General features: G+C 37.5%; 1 protein-coding gene across 1 annotated transcript in view; it reads left to right on the top strand.

Moving 5' to 3' along the window:
* Window positions 1-12,759: 12,759 nt before the first annotated feature.
* large1 (LARGE xylosyl- and glucuronyltransferase 1) overlaps window positions 12,760-20,537 on the top strand; it is a 121,632-nt gene continuing 113,854 nt past the window's right edge. Inside the window, exon 1 of the mRNA XM_042511597.2 lies at window positions 12,760-13,362. The gene's annotated coding sequence lies outside the window, so the exon portion shown is untranslated. The remainder of the gene's footprint in view (window positions 13,363-20,537) is intronic.

Below are 20,537 nucleotides of genomic sequence, written 5' to 3'. Positions count from 1 at the left end.
CTGATGTGCTGAACTTGTGCCTGTCTCGTGCTGCACTGCCAGTCTCTCTGAACTCATTCTTAATTTAGCTGCATAGTTTGTATCTGAAATGCAAATGTTAACTGAGAGTTTGCATGGAATGCTTTTGAATTCTTTAAAAGGTCAGCAGAAATACAACAGGGGGTGTGACGCCCCAACACAAATATGAATTGCACATTAGTTTTCCTCCCCTGAGGTCTCATTAAGACTAAATGATTTATTTGCAGAATAGTTTTCACACCAGCAACAGCATGCCAGTCTCAAACAGTGTCTTTCCAGAGGTAACCGCTTCTTATCAGACAGTATTTTTTAGTCTCAAACCAGTCAGCTTTTTATTAATCCAGACGCAGAGATCATAGGGCAGAGCAAAGCTAACATAACAGCAGGTCTAGGCAGAAAATTAGCTTCTTTTGTCCCGGGGGGGCTGCTTGCTTCCCCCCTGGATCCTGGCTCTCTCCCCAGCAGTATGCAACAGAGCGCGCTCAGTGTGAGAGAAACCGATGCTTGTTTACATCAGCCAAACCCTCCCCTCTTTTTGCTTCCTGCTCTACGGGGAGTTTTCATTTGGCCTGTTTGATTTAATATCGTATGAGAAACACAGGAGCATGCATGTGTGTGTGAGCGAGAGCATGTTATACAGTTGGTTGTAATTACTCCCTGAGGGAGCTCTCCTCCCCCAGAGATATTTGCCTCTGTAGAAAAGCAGATACAACCATGAATTTCTTCTAAATTACACTCAATGCCAATAATGTTAACCAAATTAAATGTACCTCCATCTGTGGCTGATATGAGTAAGTTTGATAAAATCAGTGTTGAAATAAAGTATACTCCCAACTCATGTTTGATCCCAAACCAGAGCTCCATTGTTCAGATATTCAGTCCTCACCATGGAGGCAACATGTAAAGGTTAAACACATAACTATCTGTGCAGATGTAAAACTGTACTCTGTAACCTTATATTCAAACAGCAAAGGCAATTCAGCATCACGTGTTGTCATAACAACACCAAAATCTTAGTTACTTTTGCAGTTTTCTGCCAAATGTCATATTATCTCCTGTCATTCATCCACCATCCAGCGCTCGTCCCTGACTCCTCCCAAAGATCAGAGGTAACCTGTTCATTGTTCAGCCCCATTGGGATGTTGTTGCAGTCGCAACAATAAATGCATATTCAAGCAATCCCTGTGAATTCCATGTGACCTTGCAATTTTGTCCAATCACTGCAACCTTGTGCATGTTTGACCAATCATCTTAGTTTCCAGCAAGTTCTACTGTTTAACCCTTTGAAACCTGAATCGATTTCAGTTTTTTGTGCTGTATTGAGATGCTTTTCACAAGTATTATTCCTTTGTGAGCAAACTGATCTGACATCTTTTGAACAAGGGGGGAAAGGCAATGAGCAACTGCTCAAAAAATGTCTGTAAATTGCAAGAAATTAGCTGATTTGGAACATTATATCTGAGAATAAAACAAGGGAAAAATATCAAGTCCATTTTATTAATGAAGCCCATTATCACAAATTACAATTTGCCTCATAGGGCTTTAGGGTTTTTGTCCATGACCTCACCAGCATCACTAATATAATCACATTATCTGATTGTTGCATTTCGCTCTTAATACTTCATTTTCCTTATTCTATGGCATCAGCTTGTTTTGCAATGAACCACAGACGCCAGTTCAGTTAGCTGTGAGAAGTCCAGTATGTTCTTTTTCTGAAGTCATCAAATACAGTCGTTTTTATGGTGATTTCAGCAGAAGATCCCAATGCCAAAAGCCACCTCCATGGCTTTGTCATCTTAGAATTTTGCCAGAAAAAACCATATGTGATGTTATAAAATGCTGCTGAAGACCTGGACACAACTGTCCTGGGTAGCATGATATGTGGACGGGCGCGTCAGTTGCATTTGAATTTGTCACCTCCACATGATGCACTGCTGGACGGCATCAAGTTGAAATGCAGCTGGTCGCGATGTAATATAAGGAGCACAGAGGTTCATATAGGGTGGCTGGGGAGGGTGGTGGATGGATCCAACAAACCCCAGACTTTCATGCAGGAGTAGTGTTCCCTTCCTTTCTGAATGTTATTGTTTTTTTTCTTACAATGTCCCCTTTTTGCCTAAATCCAAGCATGTGCTTTTGTTGACGTACTGGCATTGGTTGCTATTTCCTTTTGTTGCCTAAACATGACCACGTGTTTTTGTAGTGTAATCCCACCATGTGCTTTTGTTGATGGCCCGGTGCTGGTAGTAGCATCCTGAAACCTCAACAGCAGACGCATTAGGATACTTAGAGTGTAATATGGACACATGAAGATGCTAAACAACTAAAGAGAGTTTTAAAACAAGCAAGAAAACTCAAAAATATATATATAAGAGACAAAAAATAACCTCAAAGGGACAACAAACGTCCCCACAGAGATAAAACGGCGCAGAAGTCCACTGACAGAGCAGCCATATGTTACTTGTGAGGAGAATGTGTTGGTTTGGACATTGTAAATAGATGGACCTTTAAGAATTGTCATGCTGAAAAAGGGCAGGCCAGTATCTGAAAATGAATATCTGACAAACACGGCAGACTTGTGACGATGATAAAGACTAGAACTTGAACTAGTGGACAGCGTCATGTCAGTAATTTCTGTGGTGATGGTCTTTCATCATAGGGGGGTCCATCCTGTGTGCCGCTGTCACGGACTGTTATCAGGTTGGTTGATCTGCTGCTGCTCAGGCGTTTCCTGCAGACTTCTGCCTCAGTGACACTCTTCTGTCACGAACTGTCACTCTGAGTTAAAGCCCCATGACTGATGCAACAGCGTCCTCTCCCCTCGCAACTCTCTGTGGCTCGGTGTTCTGTTAGCCCACTTAACTAACCAGCTCCTATTAGTAGGCTTGTCTTGCAGATTCAAAGTCAGTGCCTGCTGAGCACTGTGGAGGGATGGGATACACTGAGGAGACTCTAGAGCTGTATATCATCAGCACATCTGTCCCTGTTGACCTGAGTGGATCAGAGAGTCTGTGGAGACAGCACTCGAAGCAGGACTCACTCACTGCAGGGCTGAGTGAATGTGACGTGATGGAACTATCAGCGTTAAAGGATGTGAAGCGTGCATGACTCTGAGGGGTAGGACTGGCCCTTTTGTCTTTTTGCACTCAAGAATAGAGTAATACAAATCACATTTTAAAAACAGACATGCTCCAGTGTGTAAATATGTGGCTTTTAGATTATTCACTGCAACTAATAAGTGAAAAAAAGCCTTTATTCAGTTTGATTTTTCACTTTACAAGTATATTTTTGCACATTGTAAGACAAGGAAGAGACCCGAAAAAACACAGAGGTGCAAATTAGATACAGAGACACAAAAGGACTACAAATAGACAAAAAAAACAGTTAAAAGGACACAAATATAGTTGAAATGATCTCAATGATCTCAAAGAGAAACAAATTGAAAACAAACAGATGTAAAGGAACTGCAAAGAGACACAAAACATCTAAAAAGACACAAATATAGATCAAAAACACAAAATGACCTCAAAAAGACACTTAAGGGCAACAAAGACATGCAAAGGAACTGCAACAAAAATACAAAGAGACACAGACCACAATGAAGAGACAAACTTATTATAAAGAGATACAAAGGAACTACGTATGTAAAGATGCAAAACAACTAAGAAAGAGTTTTTGAAAATGACAAAGAAAGACACAAATATTCCTCAAAGGGACAAAAAAACATAATAAAGAAACAAAACACCAAAACGAAGAGATAAAATAACCACAAAGACATGCAACAAAATACAAAGAGCCACAAAACAATGATAAAGACACCAAATGATTACAATAAGATGCAAAGAAACTATGTTGAGAAGCAAAAAAAATAAACAGAGTGTCAAAATGACCAAGGAAGACACAAATATTCCACAAGAGTCAGTGACCAACTTGGCAAGAAATGTCACATAAATTGTTAGATTTTAGTAAAAGGTGGCAAGAAAATGAAGTGAAAATGTGTTTTTATGAAGGAGAGAATATTATTAGAAAATTCTTTTTTTGTAAATGAATAAAAAAGGAAAAAACTGTCCAACAATCCAAACTAATATATTAATATATTCATCTTTTTGTGGTCATTTTATTTATTTGTTGGTTATTTTCAGGACATTTTCTAGTAACTTTTTCCTAATTTCTTGCAAAACAGTAATGACATTGTCCACTGTGAAATTAATGTAATGGTCAGCTTACAGCAGATGTAATGGTCAGATTACAGCAGCAGTGACTTATCATATGTACATGAGTATATGTACATGTACATGAGTGAGTTATCATCTGTACATTAACGCTCTGAATGCTTTTCACATTAGCCCTGTTGAATCAGATTCATTCTTGTAGGAGACACGACTCTGTTACACCTGAAGCCAGCATTCTGTGTGAACTTGACACCATTGGTGGGTGATAAATGGACCCCCTCTGAATAAGTTAAATTATGTATGACAAAATAATGAAATAGTGTTTAACATGTATTAGCTCTGTGTGATCCCAACCATGGGGGTTTGATGGAATAATGAGGCTATAGCGACATGGACCTGCAGTAAATCAGCAGGAGCACGTCCGCCTTTAATGCTGACTCAGTGCCGGCCACTCAACTGATGATGCTCCTCTGCCACCGCCTCCTCCTGTATATCTTATCTCCTTTAATCCTGCTAGCAGCATCGATCAGTTTGTCCATGCAACACTTTGGTCCAGAACAAGAAATGACAAAAACTACTTGCTGGGCGGGAGTTGGATTTGGTGTAGGTATTCATGACTTTTCCTCCAACCCCACCATTAGACCTAACTTTATTTTAAACAAGCGGTTGTCCACCGTGTCCAACTTGTCCAAAGTATCTGAACCCTTTAAACACCTGGTTTGACATCAGTTTTCTTGTGCTGCGTTCAGACACTGTTCACAAGTATTTACACTTCTGAGACCCGAGAAAATTGAGCAATAATGAGCAATTTACCAAGAAATATTCCACAACCGCAAAAAAAATAATAATAATATTAAATTAGTTAAAGGTTACCAAAAAAATATCTGAAATTGGCTGGGATCCATTATTAGATATTATCAAAAACTGAGAGAGAAATGTTAAGAAAACTATATTCATCATTCTTTTAGTTATATATTTAAAATTATGTTACGGAAAAACATAGAAAAAAATCTTCAGCTCTTTTTTGAGGTCTTTTTTGTTTGGTTGGTTGGTTTTTCTTTGTTTTCTTTTTTTGGGGGGGGTGTGCTTATTTTCCTAACTTTTCATGTTTTTGTAATATATCAAGCTAATCTGCTTAAGCATCAAAGGGTTAATGTCATGTCATTTCAGCTATTGCTTGGATGTAGTTCAAATGTTCACTAATATCTTCCCCTTACATCTGCCTTGCACCTCAAAGCAATATGAATATCAAAATATGTATCTATCATGTGACACTGTCACTCGGGTGAGGGGAGAAGGGTTTATATCGTGTTGTTTTAAGGTTCTGAGGTAAAATGAGCCTCAATAAAACCTGTTAAAATGTCTCATTGCAGCTCTCTGTGCTCACTATCCTGTTGCCACCTGGCTCACTCTGCTGTCTGCTCAGGTGTGCTGCTGCTGCAGGTGAAGGGGGCGTGGCCTCTGTGAACAAAAGAGAAGGGAAATATTTGGAGGGATTTAGATTTTTGTTGGCAGAGGAGGAAACAGAAGATAGAGGTGGAAGCCGGACAGCCTGCGGTGAAAAAAAGCCCTCTGTTGACTCCTTTTATCGGTGTTTCCGCGACCGGCGAGAGGCTGAAATTTAACTAGTGTGAGTGTGTGTGTGTGTGTGTGTGAGAGAGAGAGAGAGAGAGAGAGAGAGAGAGAGAGAGAGAGAGAGGACTGTAAATATAGAACAAAACAAGTTATGATTGGGTTGTTTTTGATTCCCCCTCGGTAATTTTGATTCCTTTCTTGGGGGGGCATTTTTCTTTTTTGCAATGCATTGCAGTTTTGCATTTTTAAAAGCAAACTTTGAATAATTATTTTCTCAGTTGGATTACTTACATCAAGCAAGAGGAAAGAACAAACAAAGAAGACAATTATTAAAGTATTTCCAACAGTTACTTTTTCAAACTTGAATTTTCCTTTGGGGAAAGGGTTATTATCTTTTAAAAAAAATGTGTTTGAGTCTCATTTATGTTTCCTGTTAGGACTTTCTTTTGCTGTTGTCAGTAGGGAGTTATTTCTTTGAAACCTGAGCAAGCTGGTGTGATTGTTTCTTGCAAAAACATGGGGAGAAGGCAATGAGCAACTTAAATAGCATTTGAAGAAAAAAAACAGACATTACTGTTTGCATTTGGCTGTATTTTCACAGCAGTGAAACTGGCTTGAAAAAGCTTCAAAATTTACAGTGTTTTACTGTCATTTGAATGCATAACTGTTAGAATTTGGCCACATTTTTTTGTTTGTTACAGTGCATACTTTTGGCGATATATCGAGAATAGAATTTTAAACCCCACAGAGCTGAAGATTTCAATAGACGTTTCAAGATTAACTGTAATATATACTCTTAGCACGTGAGATTTTAGAATTTTCCTTTCAGTCATTAAGTTATTCTCATAATATTCATTATTCAGTCTCTGTGTTAGAACTTATAAGATACAAACACCATTCCAACTTCAGTACCTTTTGTTTATATGACATTTTCAGACCGTAAAAATCTGTCATCATTATCAGTTGTGCGTTTCTGTTGTCAGTCAAGCACAGTCCTAATAAAGCAGATTATCTGGGTTTTTGATGGTTAAACTTTTAATGAATGCCTGAATAGTTTTTTAGTCAAACTTTAAATCTGATAGCGATCAAGCAGTCATAAATATTTATAGACAAATGCTTAAGATTAAGAACAAGCTTTAAAAAGTGTTTCAGAGGGTTTTCAAAAAAAGTTAATTATCGGCAGCCTTAAAAAAAATCATCCCATCCTGCGTGCACTAATTAACTAATGTTTGCAAACTTTAAAAATAAAACTAGAATTAAACACAGTTCACCTCACCATGTGACATATTTGTAATTTTCCTCCATTATTCTGCAATAGTGTTTTTTATACAGCAAACATTTTGCCTCGCAGTGACTCTGTTTTATTCAAGTGTCCCACTGAGCCATGACAGTGTGACAATGAGCCAGCATGAATAACACTAAGACCCTGAAACAGAAGCAGCTACATTGAATTTAGCCATTGTTTATTTTGTTTTTTACACCTTAGCTTTTCCAACAGGCACACGTCAAAAAAGTCTGCTGTTAAGAAAGGGCTTTTGTGTGTTGGCCCTGAGAGCTAAAAGCCATTCAGATTTAAGAAAACACATGCAAATAGGCAAAACACAAGAAAATGAAACATTTGTGAGAGGCGTCTGAAAGCAGCACACACTGTAAAAACTACAGTTTGTGCACATTTTATTGAGTCTTTCTGATTATCATACAAACAATGTAAATAAATGGTTACTCAAATATATTAAACATTATTATTATTCTTAAACATTTGTAATTGATAAGTTATGTTTCCAAACTAAGAGACCATAGCATGGTTTAAGGTTACAAAAAAGCAACCTATTATTATTTATTTTATTTTTTTTAGATTAGGTGTGAACAGTAAGATGGAGGATAAGGGCCATGTCAAAGAAAAGTCAAAGAAAAAATCAGTTTAATTTTGAGAATAAAGTCACAATATCACAAGAATAAATGAAAAATAAATATTAAGTCGGAATATAATGAGAAAAAAAGTTGCATTATTATGCGAATGAAGCTGTAGTTTTACGAGAGGAAAAATTGTAAATTGCAAGAAGTAAATCGTAATTTTACAAGAAAAAAGTTGCAATTTTACGAGAAAAGAGTCGTAATTTTATGACAATAAAGTTGTAATTTTATGAGAATAAAGTTGTAATTTTATGAGAATAAAGTTGTAATTTTATGAGAATAAACTCATAATATTATGAGAATTAAGTCCTAATTTTACATGAAAAAAAGTCACAATTTTACAAGAATAAAGTCACATTTTTACGATAAAGGAAAATTATATTACAGAAATAAACATATTCCAAGCAAACTGTAAAACAGGTGAGAGCACAGGTGAACAGGTTACCTGTGACAGTGGTTGCCAAAGAGGCTGCCTTTGGTCTCGCCTGTTTTGTACTTTGCTGGCAATATGTTTATATCCATAATATAATATCCCCTTTCTCGTAAAAATGCATCTTTATCATGAAATTAATCCTTTTTTCTCATAGAACTACATCTTTATTCTCATAATATTATGACATATTTTCCTCATAATATTACAACTTTATTCTCTAAGTCTGAAAAATGAAAAAAATCCTCAGTGTGGCCCTAAAACTGTTGCAAAATAAAAACAAAATCCCTGGGAGCTGGAGTTTGTAGCAGGTTTATATACACTGCTCAGCCCACACCAGCTTTAATCAATTACATCTGAACCACAGTCTGTTTATCAACTCTGTGCATTGCATCATTTTCCTACATTGCTGACATTAAATGACATTAAATCTAAGTCTCTAAACATTTCTGGAGGATTCCACAGAGTGTGAGAGTGTTTCAGCCGGCTCTGGGTTTTGTGCTGATGACCTCTAAATCCCAGCAGTGGAATCAGTGGTGGCAGGCTACTTTCAAGCTGCCCCAGCAGGGAGTCGCTCTCTGAGCTTGCACCGCTGGCTGGCAGGGGCTCAGGACTCTCTAACCCTGGAAATCCTCCTGGAGATCCATCCCTGCTTTACTCCACCAGCCGCACTCTGTCCAAGTGATGAGCCTCCTGGATACATTGTAATATGATTCCAGTCTAGCTTTGAAGGAAACATCAAAGGACGCTTTGGGATGAGAAGCTAATCATCCCATTCATCCTCCGAAAGAATATTAAAGAAAAAGACAGCAGTGACTATCATTTTTCTCTTGGTAAATCAATAGTAATATATACATTTTTTGTCAGTGTGTATGGAAAATTACAGCCTGCATGAACTGGCAGGTGACGGCTGATCACATTTCCTTAGTGACTGACTCGTGGACTGCAAAATAAGATTTTAGTGACCTAATTTGCACTTGAATCAATATGTCTTTACGAAGGGCAATTCTGAACAAGCATAAAATACAAGATTTGAGGCAAGGCTGTAAATTGCAGCAAAGCAGCTACTGCAGCACCAACAGTGTCAAAAGGCAAGCTCAAAACAGGAAAAAAAAGAAAATATTTTTTAATAATTTGATAATAAATGCTCACGTTACTGTATTTGTAGTGCATTTCCATATTTTTTTGTGTTTTCTCTATTTGCAGCTTGTTTCTGAGTTGGGTTGTGTTTTCTGTATTTGCAGCCTGCTTCTGTAATTGTTTCTCTCTCTCTCTTTATTTGCAGTGCACTTCTTTATTTGGTTGTATTTTCCATATTTGCTTTTGAATTTGATGGTGTTTGAGACATTTACTTACAATTATGAGCCTCTTGGTGGTGCTTAAGGAATAGTCAGGGGACCACAGAAGTCAGAAGGATTTATCCTCTGGGAACATGACTGTCTGTATTACATTTTTATGCCAATTAATCCTATGGGCACTGACATATGTCAAAGAAACAGTGAAATACCAACAACAATAATTATAACTTTTTAAATAATTTTACCTTTAAAAACAGAGATTACAGAGTGCTTTGACAAACAAAGCAAAGCAGAAATGGGAAAAAGAGAAGGCAATACAAATACAGACAGCAAAAAATAAATTAAATAAATAAATAAAATAATAATAGAAGCACAATAAAACCACAAATAAAAGGAATGAAATAAATCAAACATAAATAAAATAGGTAAAATAAATAGAAATTAATAAATGACAAAGAAACAGAGGTATGCCTAAATAAACATGGTTCATCCTCTGGGGAGCACAAATCTTTTTGTCATATTTTAGGGCAATCAATCCAATAGTTGTTGAGATGTTTCAGTTGGAACAAAGTGGTGGAAAAACAACCCACTGACCAACATTGCTAAGCACAGAACCATGCTCCTAGTGTGGCTAAAAGGATGTTGGTGTTTATATGATGTAATACAAGACATTAAAATGCAGAACAAAATGGATATTTTAAAAAATAACAGAAAAAAGGGGGATAGTGTTACCCATGTGATCAGTTTTAATGCCAAGTTGACTCTACTCTAGATTCTTTTCATAACTCTGGTAAAGAAGTGAATTTGTCTTCCGCACACTGAAAATGTTTTTTACAAAAATATGACCAATGACTGTCTCAAAGAATCTATATATTGTATGAAATATATATGTACCATGATGAATGCCCTTATCACTGTGCAGTCTGGGTAATTAATGAGTTACCTTGTAGCCTGTCAGGCAGTAGCGGTGTGTGTGTGTGTGTGTGTATGTGTGTTTGTGTGTGTGCGTAGGTGCGTGCGTGCGTGCGTGTGAAGCACACTCACCCCGGTGTTATGGAGTATTGTTGGAGGGTGTCAGACTATCAGCACTGAATAATGGTGTGCAGTGGAGGACACAAGGGCAAACAAAGGATCAGGCTCACTTTTAGTCCCACTGCGACTGCCAACATTACTTGGATCACTTAGTGGTGAATTGATATTAAGCAACAAGTGCCACAAGGGGGCAAAAATACAATGGCCCTGAGAGATAAACGCACTGCAGATGTAAAAAACACATGCAAACAGACAAAACACAAGTGACATTTAGAAAATAACTTTGCTAATTTTAGAATATATGAACAAAATTTAGGAAGAAAATGCTGCAAATGGAAAAATGCACTGCAAGAAACCCAAAACACAGGAGGACACTAAAAGGTGATGAATAAAGCTGGACACGGTCAAGAGGCAACCTCTGACAGTCAATAATAATGTCAAAACTGCAGTTCCTCAAATGGCCACTTTAGTTGCACGATATGCAGAAACAAATCTTATTGTGACGATTTTGACAGATGTTGCTGTCACAATATGAGTTGCAGGTTTAGTAGGAATGCTTAACTTTACAGCAGAAATGAACATGTTTACAGCCTGTTACTGAGAACGTTTTTGGTCTCTAACTAACCGTTGATGACAAGGGGGTGAATTTTTATTCACCTTGAGTCATCCATTTACATTTTACTGAGGCTTAAAGTTATGAATAATTAACCATTTAACACCTGGATCAACATCAGTTTTCTTGTGCTGTATTTAGATTCTAAATAGATTGTTCTGTATTTAGATTAGGAGAAATCTGGTTTGATTTCTTTCAGAAACGCAAGAAAAAAATTGACAATCAATCATCGCTTGGTGGCGAGGGGGGGGGGGGTCATGGGCAACACAACTGAGGGTTATTCTACCACTGTAATCACGACTCTAGATATTATTTAAGATACCTGCTGGTAACCGAGCATTTGCTGTTTGTTTATTATTAGCTTGCCCTTTTAAATAATCTTTGAACATTGTGGAATAAATTGGCTGGACATATTGGATGTTTGGATGTCAAACACTTCAAGTGTGGTTTCTAATATTAGCTATGAAATGTGGGAGCCGAGCTGACAAATTGTAATTCAAGATTCTGCTGGTGACTGCATTGCATAAATCCTAGTTTACAACCAGGCTCGTTGTTTAAATAATTACTTTTGGGAAGCATTTGTTTCGGAAAAGGTTTTCATATTACTGATAAATTTGTTCTGCACTGTGGTAAAACACTGTAATTTGCCACCATTAGGACTCTGTTCTGGATTGATCTCTTCAGTGATTTGAGAGAGAGAGAGGCTCTTTTCAATGGCAGCCATGAACACAAGTGCCTTCTCCAGTGTGTCTTCTTGAGTGTCTTGCAGAAAGAGCTTGATAAAGACGGACAACTCTGGAACAACAACACCATCCGCCTTGTTCGTCAATCTCCCTCTCCGTCGGTTAAACCAGAAGCCATGTACCACATGCCTCATAGGCTGGTATTTAACCCATGTGTGACCAAAAAACAAAAGGAGATTAATACACAACCTTATCAGAGCTGAATATTTGACGATTGCACTGTAATATATTTTATGTAGTATTGACTGGTTACATGTAAATAGTAACACAGGGGCAGAAATTTCACTTTTTGAGCACCAGGGAGTATTTGGTCACAGGAAAAAAATATCATTATTTATCTTTATTATTTTTATTTCATTTTGCCACTTTTTTCAGGTTTCCTGTTTTGCTCTTTCACTTTTTCTTTTTGTGCTAATTTCAGGCAATTCTTGTAAATGTACAGATTTCAAACTGTGTTTTCTTTTTTCCATGCTTTTTATTTTTATTTTTTAGAAATCAAAGGGTTAGTATATATATATATATATGTATATATATATATATATATATATACTACATATATATATAGTTTTCTTATTTTGTCATTACAAACAATGTTGTTGTACTTTCTCCTTGAAAAAAAACAAACTAATTTCTAGCAATTTTTTGTTGCCTTTTTCCCTTTGTTTTTGTTGAGAAATCAAGCCAATTTACTCAAAGGGATAAAAACTTGTAAAAGGCGTGTGAATGCACCTCAAGAAAAGTGATGACAATCAAGGTTTCATCAATTACATTACATTTATTTTGTAATGTAATTTCTGGAATTAGTTACATGTAAGTGGTAACACCGGGGCCCAAATCTAACTTTTAGCCCGGGGGTGAGTTTGAGTGTTAATCCGGCCCTGCTTCAGGGTCCAGTATAGTCCAGTCCAGACTCCAGTCCGCTCTGATCCACTCCTTCTTCTCCTCCGTCCCCATCTCTTAGTGCCGCGCTGTGATTGGACGCTGGCTGCTTGTCAGGAAGAAAGAGCTGCTGTGTTGAGGCCGAAAACTCAGACTCAAACAGGACCTGGACGGCACCGGAGTACCACCGTGTAAGGGATATATACAGTACCGGACGGCTGGGTAGGCTTTAAAACACACCGAGCTTCACGCGGAGCTCCGACCGAGTCTCCGTGCCCCTGCTGCCGAGGCCGCCGCGGCTCAACGTCTCCCCGCCGACTGAGTGTCGCTGCCTGCTGGCCGCGGTAATCCAGAGCCGCTGCTCCTAATGAGATTGAGAGGAGACTGAAGCCGCCGTGTGGCGACGCAGACGCCACAAACCTGTCTTGAGGTTTCAGTCTTTATCCGGGAAACATTATCAGCTGTTGCTGCCGGCGGTCGGGGGGGGCTAACAGCTCGCCGGACCGGACAAACATCCCGGTACCGCTCCAACTACATGGAACAAGTCAGCGGCGGAGCACCGTGTCATTTTGCGCTAAAACTGTTATGACAGAGCCAGCGTGTTTGTGAGGCAGCACCGTCGGATTTATTACCGGGATATATTTCACAAAAGCATCCAAAAAGCAGCAGTTTGAAGCCTCTGCATCAGGTGAGTGTTATCTCGCCGCAGTTGTTCACGTCTGACTAGCACGGCGACCTTACCTCACACCATCCTAGCTGCTTCAAACCGCCTGCCCTGCGATATTTTTGGCACGACTTGTGTAATATTCACTTGTTATTACAAGGGCAAAGTCCTTGCGCTTACATTTATAATAAGGCCTTTATATTTGTGTGTGTTTCACTAGAGTCCAGGCAGCAATATAGGCTCTTTATCATTCAGAAACCATTACAAAAACGGTCCCCAAACAACACTAAATTTAGGGGGGGGGGATTAACAGCACCTGTGCTCTCTCAACCCTCCTCTGAGTTTCCCAGCTGTCGCACTCGGACTCATGCTGAGAAATGTGCAAAGACAGCGCGGAAATTCTCAGTCTTTTGTCTTTCCAAGTATGCTAATTCTTGTCTCTGCCTAGTCCTCGCTCGCGCTGCTGTCCGTCAGCACGCGGGTGTGTTAACAGCCATTCATAACACTGATAGGCAACAGTTGCACTCAGTAGCATTGTAACAGCAGAAATGGTACTATCAGCAGGGGCGTAGGAGCTGGGGGAAATTGGGCTGATTACACAGGGCCCCATTGGGAGTGGGGTCCTTGAAAAGTCTGGAATGAAAAGTTTAGTTTTGTTTGCATTTTTTTCTCTAATTAGTCAGATTAAATCTCGGAAAAACAAAGCTTGACTGGTATTTGGCTTTAGGCTAGGGTGCTGGAGCTGGATCAGCATTGATAAAAGCACATCCAAACACTCAAATCAGTGCAAAATGTTTACATGATGTTAACATGACAGCATACAGGATTTTTGCATGGATTTCAGTGTGCAGATGTGCTTCATTTCGTGTCTAACTAGTGCCACAAATTATTTGGCTTGCAAGTGTAGGGGTTTTGAATGCATGTTTTCATTCAAATTTTTGGTGATTTTGAAAAACTTTTAGCTTTTTGTTTTCTTTACATTTTGGGGCGAGTTTTTGCATTCACACTTTTTGTTTTGTTTGTTTGTATGATTTTTCTTTTGTCAGATTTTTTTGTTATTTTTAAAGATAACATGCCAAAATAAAAATCACCAAAAATGACACCATTTATCACAGCCGGAAAATAGAAATTATCGTTGGATTTTCAGATTTTTGACGTACTTTATAGAAAACGTAATGCATTTTCCACGAGTCAGTCAGGGAGGCTTAAGGAAAAATATTTGTTTCTTTTGTGAGGATAAAACAAACAAACAAACAAAAAGCAGTATTCATGAAAATAAATCACATAGATAGTATGTGTAAATAAACATTAAATAATGACATAAAAAATAATCATGGCAGTTAAATGTACTAATACACTATGTGATGTGTTTAGAGAGACCATTACTGATAGGTTTAACATTTTGAGTTCTGCAGCAATCCTGTTTTAATGTGTTGTGCATTTTAGGCGATTCATTAGTCATCAAATAGGCTGGTTATTATTTTCTTAAAAAAACAAACAAATATAATTTGAAGAAGAAAATTGATTTATAAGGAACAAAACATTTAGTAGGAAGAAGCTTTTTTAAGGGCCCCCTTTGAAAATGGCCATACCAGTTGTTCCCTTGCAAAATTTAACTTAACTTTGGAGCCCCAATTCCAACAAGCTATGCTGACATGGTGGGTTTCCAGTGGATGACTTATGTTGTCTAGTTTCAGATGATACCACCACTTCTGCTCTTTAACTTAAAAGTGATTGAAGACATCAGCCTCTGATTATTTTTGCTGGGAGGTGGGTTTACTGGGGGCCGGCAGTTATATCAGGGAAGCTATGGCCTTGGTGGCACTAATGGTCACTCAGCAGTCACTTTATCCCAGTCTGGTTCATGGTTTGGTTGTATAGAGAAGGGCTGTTCCAGATGATTTTTGCCATTATTGATGGTATTTTATCCAATTATCTAATAATTTGGTCTGTAAACTGTCAGAAAATAGTGAAAATACCATCACAGTTCCCCCAAAACCCAAGATAATGTCTTCAGATTGTTTTGTCTGACGATTTAAAATTCAAAGATATTCGATATTTAATATGAAACAGAGAAAAACAGCAAATTTGAGAAGCTGGAGCCGATGAATGCTTTTGCTAGCAAAGGACTATAATCATTCATTTTCTGTCGCTAAACTTACAGATTAATTGACTAATTGTCTCCAATCTGCTTCTTTTGTTGGGCCATCTGCAAAAAAACACATAGAGAATTAGTTTCTAACAATGTAAAATAAAGAAAAATAGCAAATTCTCATATTCGTGATAGTCTTAAGTAATATTTGCTGTGATCATTGATCAGTGACTTGATGCTCTCTTGTCTCATTAAATTTTTATCGCCAGCACTGTCACAGACATCAAACCATGCTTTATTTCAGCAACATATAAAATTGTTGCTTCAGCTATCTGTGAGATGGAAGTCCAATTCCAAGCTTTTGAGAAAAATAAACAGTCTTGGTGATATTTTTTCGGAGATACTCCTATGACTTTGAATGGCTCTCAAACTTCAAGGTTGTGGCACAGCGTTTTAGCGGAGAACGAGTGAGAAGGGGGCGCAGGAAGGATCTTGGATGGAGCGCAGGTCAATTTTTTTAAAAGTTGGAGCACTGCCTTGCGTCACGCTCCAATTTTAGTTCTGCTTGACTGCTCACACCATGAATTTGAAGCCTGCTTGACCCAGAATGCATCTATTTTTTGTCAAAAATTGTGTGGTGTAGCTGAGCTAAAATTAAAATACAACACAGCTCTTTTTTAATTTTTTTTAGCTTTGTTGAGTGAAGTGGCCTGCAACAGGTCTGAGTGAAGGAGGAGGGAACTAAAGGCTTCATGAGTGAGGAGGTAATATTCACATCGCTGTGGTTTGTAGGTACATCTTTTGCTTAATTTTATCTGTCCTGTAAAAGGCTTCTTTTTTGAACCATAATATGCTTATCTGTATTCAGAGAGTGGTGAGTATATTCTAAAGTGACAACGGATCCTTAAAAATGTCATAAAAAGTCTTAAATACACATTTAAGCCAGAAGAAAATACTAAATAGTATGCAGTTTAGATTGGATGGTTCTTAAATTTAGTTTAAACACAATTTAAGAGGAGGGAAACATTATTTGATAGGGGAACAGAATACGTGTATGCAGGCAATGCTCCAATTTCACCCCCCGGAAGCATTTAGATCATGCAACGAGTCTGCAGGGTTTCCCACACATTCATTTATTTGTGGCAGCCGCTGTGATTAAAACATCTGTCACCACATGAAAATTTTATAATTTTGTTGGAATGCTCTTATACTATTTGGTTATTCATTGCACCTCTTAGAGTGTACTCTGGGCACAGACAGAGCAGCAGAACACCCGGAACATTGAAAGTCAAACTTTGAAACCTGAGGAAATGAAAAAGAAAGTTAAAAAAAATCAAACTTAAAAATTGAATAATTCTGTAACATAATTTCAAATATGATAATAATTATGATAAATATAGATAAAGCTTTTCCTTAACTTTTTCTTTTTCCCCCCCCCCAAGACATTTTCCCTAGCTTTTTCAAGAAATGTTTTTCTAAATCTACAAAATTTTTGCAATTTGCGGAACGTTTCTTACCAAGTTCCTCACTGCCTTTTCCCCCATGTTTTTAAAAGATATTGCACCAATTTGCTTAGGGGTCAAAGGTCGGCATATTTATGAACGGCATCTGAAAGCAGCACAAGAAAAATGATGTCCCTAGTTGCACTGCATTCACAGACTCCCAAAAAATGTTCAAATTTAGAGAGGGGATACAGAAAAACAAAAAAAGGATGCACAGGATAAAAACCAAACATTACCAGAATAACTGCATAAAATAATAGACATTTAATTTAATTTACTTTATTCTACTCTTTGTAAAAACTTCGGCACATCATCTCCTCATGTATGCTTTGTTTTGCTGTCCTGCCATTCCGCTGGTCTGTTTGTTTGTTTTCCTGTACTGTAAAAATGGCGTTATCTGTCTGCCATCTGCCTGGTTCCATGTGAATGCAGCATAAGGCCTTGCTAGTCAGCCTGCTCATTAGTTGTTTTTTTTCACAGCACAGAGTATGTTCAATATCACTTTACCTTGGTGTTCTTTTTCAGCAGACATCAATGTGTTTACTTGCAAAGTTTTTGCTTCCACTTTTGGTTGGTATTTCCGTCACAAGTTTGGTCTTAAACTTCATTTAAAGTGGCATTAAAGTTGAATTAAAGGTCATGTTTTGTCAGATTTCCATGTTTTGCTCAATATAAAGCAGGTATAGGTGGCGTATGAATACTGTGTAAATATCGAAACACTAAAACCACAGAGAAATGCACACAGTTCGTATTCAGAAGCTGCACATTTAAATGAGCCGTCAGGACTTTTTTGAATTTATGATGTCACAATTTTACTGTATAAAGGTGGGAAGTAGGGTTCGACTGATGTTGTTTTTTTGGGGCTAGTACCAGTATGGATTATTAGTAATAATGAGACTGATAACCGTAATGCATTTACAATAAAAATGAAACTCTTTCTGTTAATATTTAGAATTTGGACAATAAAAAAACTCCAATACAAAACTTTGTTTAAATGCCATTAGCAAATGTTTAATCTGAAACCATTTTTTATTAAGTCAAGTGAAAATTTAAATAAAAACATTAGTAAATAAAAATAGCTCCCTGAGGTTTTACAAAGTTAAAATTCCTCCCATTCTGACACTTTCTTTGCACTTTTTCAATTGATTAATTTTATCGGTGTTCAGTAAAATAAAATGCAGATAAAGATTCTGATCTGTCAACCACTAATAGAAAATGTTGCTTCAGTGCCCGTGCAGTCAATCCAAGGCTGTAATTGTGCAGAGATGCCAAGAGTGCATATGTGGAAGACTCTGAAGCACTGACCAATCAGAGCAGATGAGGCTGTTTTTGGAGGGGTGTGTTAAGAGACATGCGCTAAATGGGGTGTTATGGAAAGAGGGTGAATAAAGGTATATTTAGGCAGACACTGATGAAAATGAAATTTTTTAAAAAATATTAAAGCATGTAAACATGTTATCGCTGAAACCCAAAATAGAAGTATAAACCTGAAAATGAGCAGAATATGGGACCTTTAAGATCTTAAATTTAACTTATTCATACCTGAAACTTGAATTCACTCAACCTCAGAGAATTAAGCACTTAGATATAGACATTCACACCTAATGAGACAATAACCTTTAGACAATCAGGAGACAATCAATGCCTCCGTCTGTTCCCGGATGCATAGTGTATCACTATTATGTCTGTTTGTCTTCATTAATGAGCACGGGGGCCGACTCTCGGGGGATATGTTTGGTGGAACAGCAAACAAGCCCATTCTGTCCATTGCTTCATTGATTTCCCCATTCAGGCCCGGCGGCATTAAACAGCCACATCTCAGGTGATGCACTCATCACCATGTAATCACTGGAGATATTCTGGAAGTTAATGCCCCTCCACTGGAGATAAGCCCGCACTCACACTGCCTCCTTATAAGGAATGAAGCTGATAGAACATTTTGACCTGAACAGACAAGCCGGGAGAGACACGAGACACAAGCTAACCATGTTAGATAGAAACATTTCTGAACTATTAATACATATTTGCATCTAAGATTCTTAACATTTTGCAATTTGACATGCAACATTAATAACTGCTTAAGATTTCAATGCATTTTGGAGAAATCATTAACCCTTACGGACTGTTGGGCACATTTTCTTTGGCTTTTCATTCCTCCTTTTTTGTCATCTTTTTTTGATAGTTTTGGCTGTGTTCGTGCATATGGTATACATTTTGGCAAGATCATGTATTTTTGCTTATTCTTGGAGTTTTTAGCTCAGCTCATACAACTCTAAAATACACTGTGTAAGCAAAATTGTAACATTCATACTATTCAGTAAAAAAAATGCACCATTGAAATCCATTCATACTGCTATTTTTGATCTCTCAGCCATCAAAGCGTAAAAATATGCATTGTATTATTTCTGGGTGTAATTTTTACTATTTTCTGAAAACCTAATGATGTCATAATTTACAATATTTGACATATTTGAAAATGCATGCTCTTCCCTCAAAAAAATCTACTTTGTATGTAGTATCTTAAAAAATAAATCATTTTTGTGTTTTTAATAATCTAAAAACATAGTGGCATCATGACTAAAAACTGGCGTTTAAAATGTTAAGATTCTGAAAATTAATGGATATTTGATCTTTATGATTAGGACTGATGTTGATTAAAAATAAACGGAATAATAGTAGAAAATAATATTAATTTATAATATTTTTAATAGCCTGATTTTGCAAAGTTTGCAGTTTTGCATTTTCTGTGCAGAGCAATATGAGTGTGAGTTTGACACTGCACACACACAAAAAAGTTTAAAAATCAGTGTTGCTGGTAATCATTGACATATCTTAGGCTGTGATAATTATTTAAAAAAAGATAGTGCACTTAGCATATAGTATATTGAATTTTTTTTTTTTTTAACTTTTTTTTTCATCTAAAAACACAGTGGGCATCATGACAAAAACCTGCCATTTAAAGGGTTATTTTTTCTGTGATTAAGTTGAAATTAATGCGTTATCTTGACAGCCCTGCTTTTTAAGCGAAAAGGTTGCAGTTAAGTTACTCTGTGAAATATGGATACAGTACAGGGCAGCAGCTGCTGATACTGGAGTCACTGAGCAGCTTTTACATAAGATCAGTATTCCCCCGTCAGTTATGCTGTACAGGATGAAGCGCATTCCTCACAAGTTGCCTTCTCTAGTTTCATATCACCTCTCCACCCACACATCCTGACCCTTACTGTATGTTTTTACATACTCTGCTACATACCAACACGTTACTGCTGTATATCTTCACAACAAATGCTTTCTCCTTCACTGGCTTCCCTGTGTCATTTTTTTAAAATGATAAGACAAACACAAGAAAAAAACAGTCTTTGTGCATAAATACTGAGCCAACACTGCATGACAGAGAAATATAAATAGCAGCGATTCTGGAGCCAGATGTCAGGGAGACATGTAATCTTGGTTGAGTTCTCCCAGATTTTGAATCAGATTCCTGCTGGAACACATGCAGCTGTAAAATTCTTGTTTTATAAGCGGTTATTGGATGTTATTGAGTGCAGCTTAACGTAGTTACAGTGGAACTCTGGCTGCAGTGACGCCGGAATGATGCTGACAGG

Source organism: Plectropomus leopardus, chromosome 22, assembly GCF_026936395.1.
Source record: "Plectropomus leopardus strain MGB_pleo_1.0 chromosome 22, ASM2693639v1, whole genome shotgun sequence".
Classification (NCBI taxonomy): domain Eukaryota; kingdom Metazoa; phylum Chordata; class Actinopteri; order Perciformes; family Serranidae; genus Plectropomus; species Plectropomus leopardus.
This window is presented reverse-complemented; position numbering and strand designations above follow the sequence as displayed.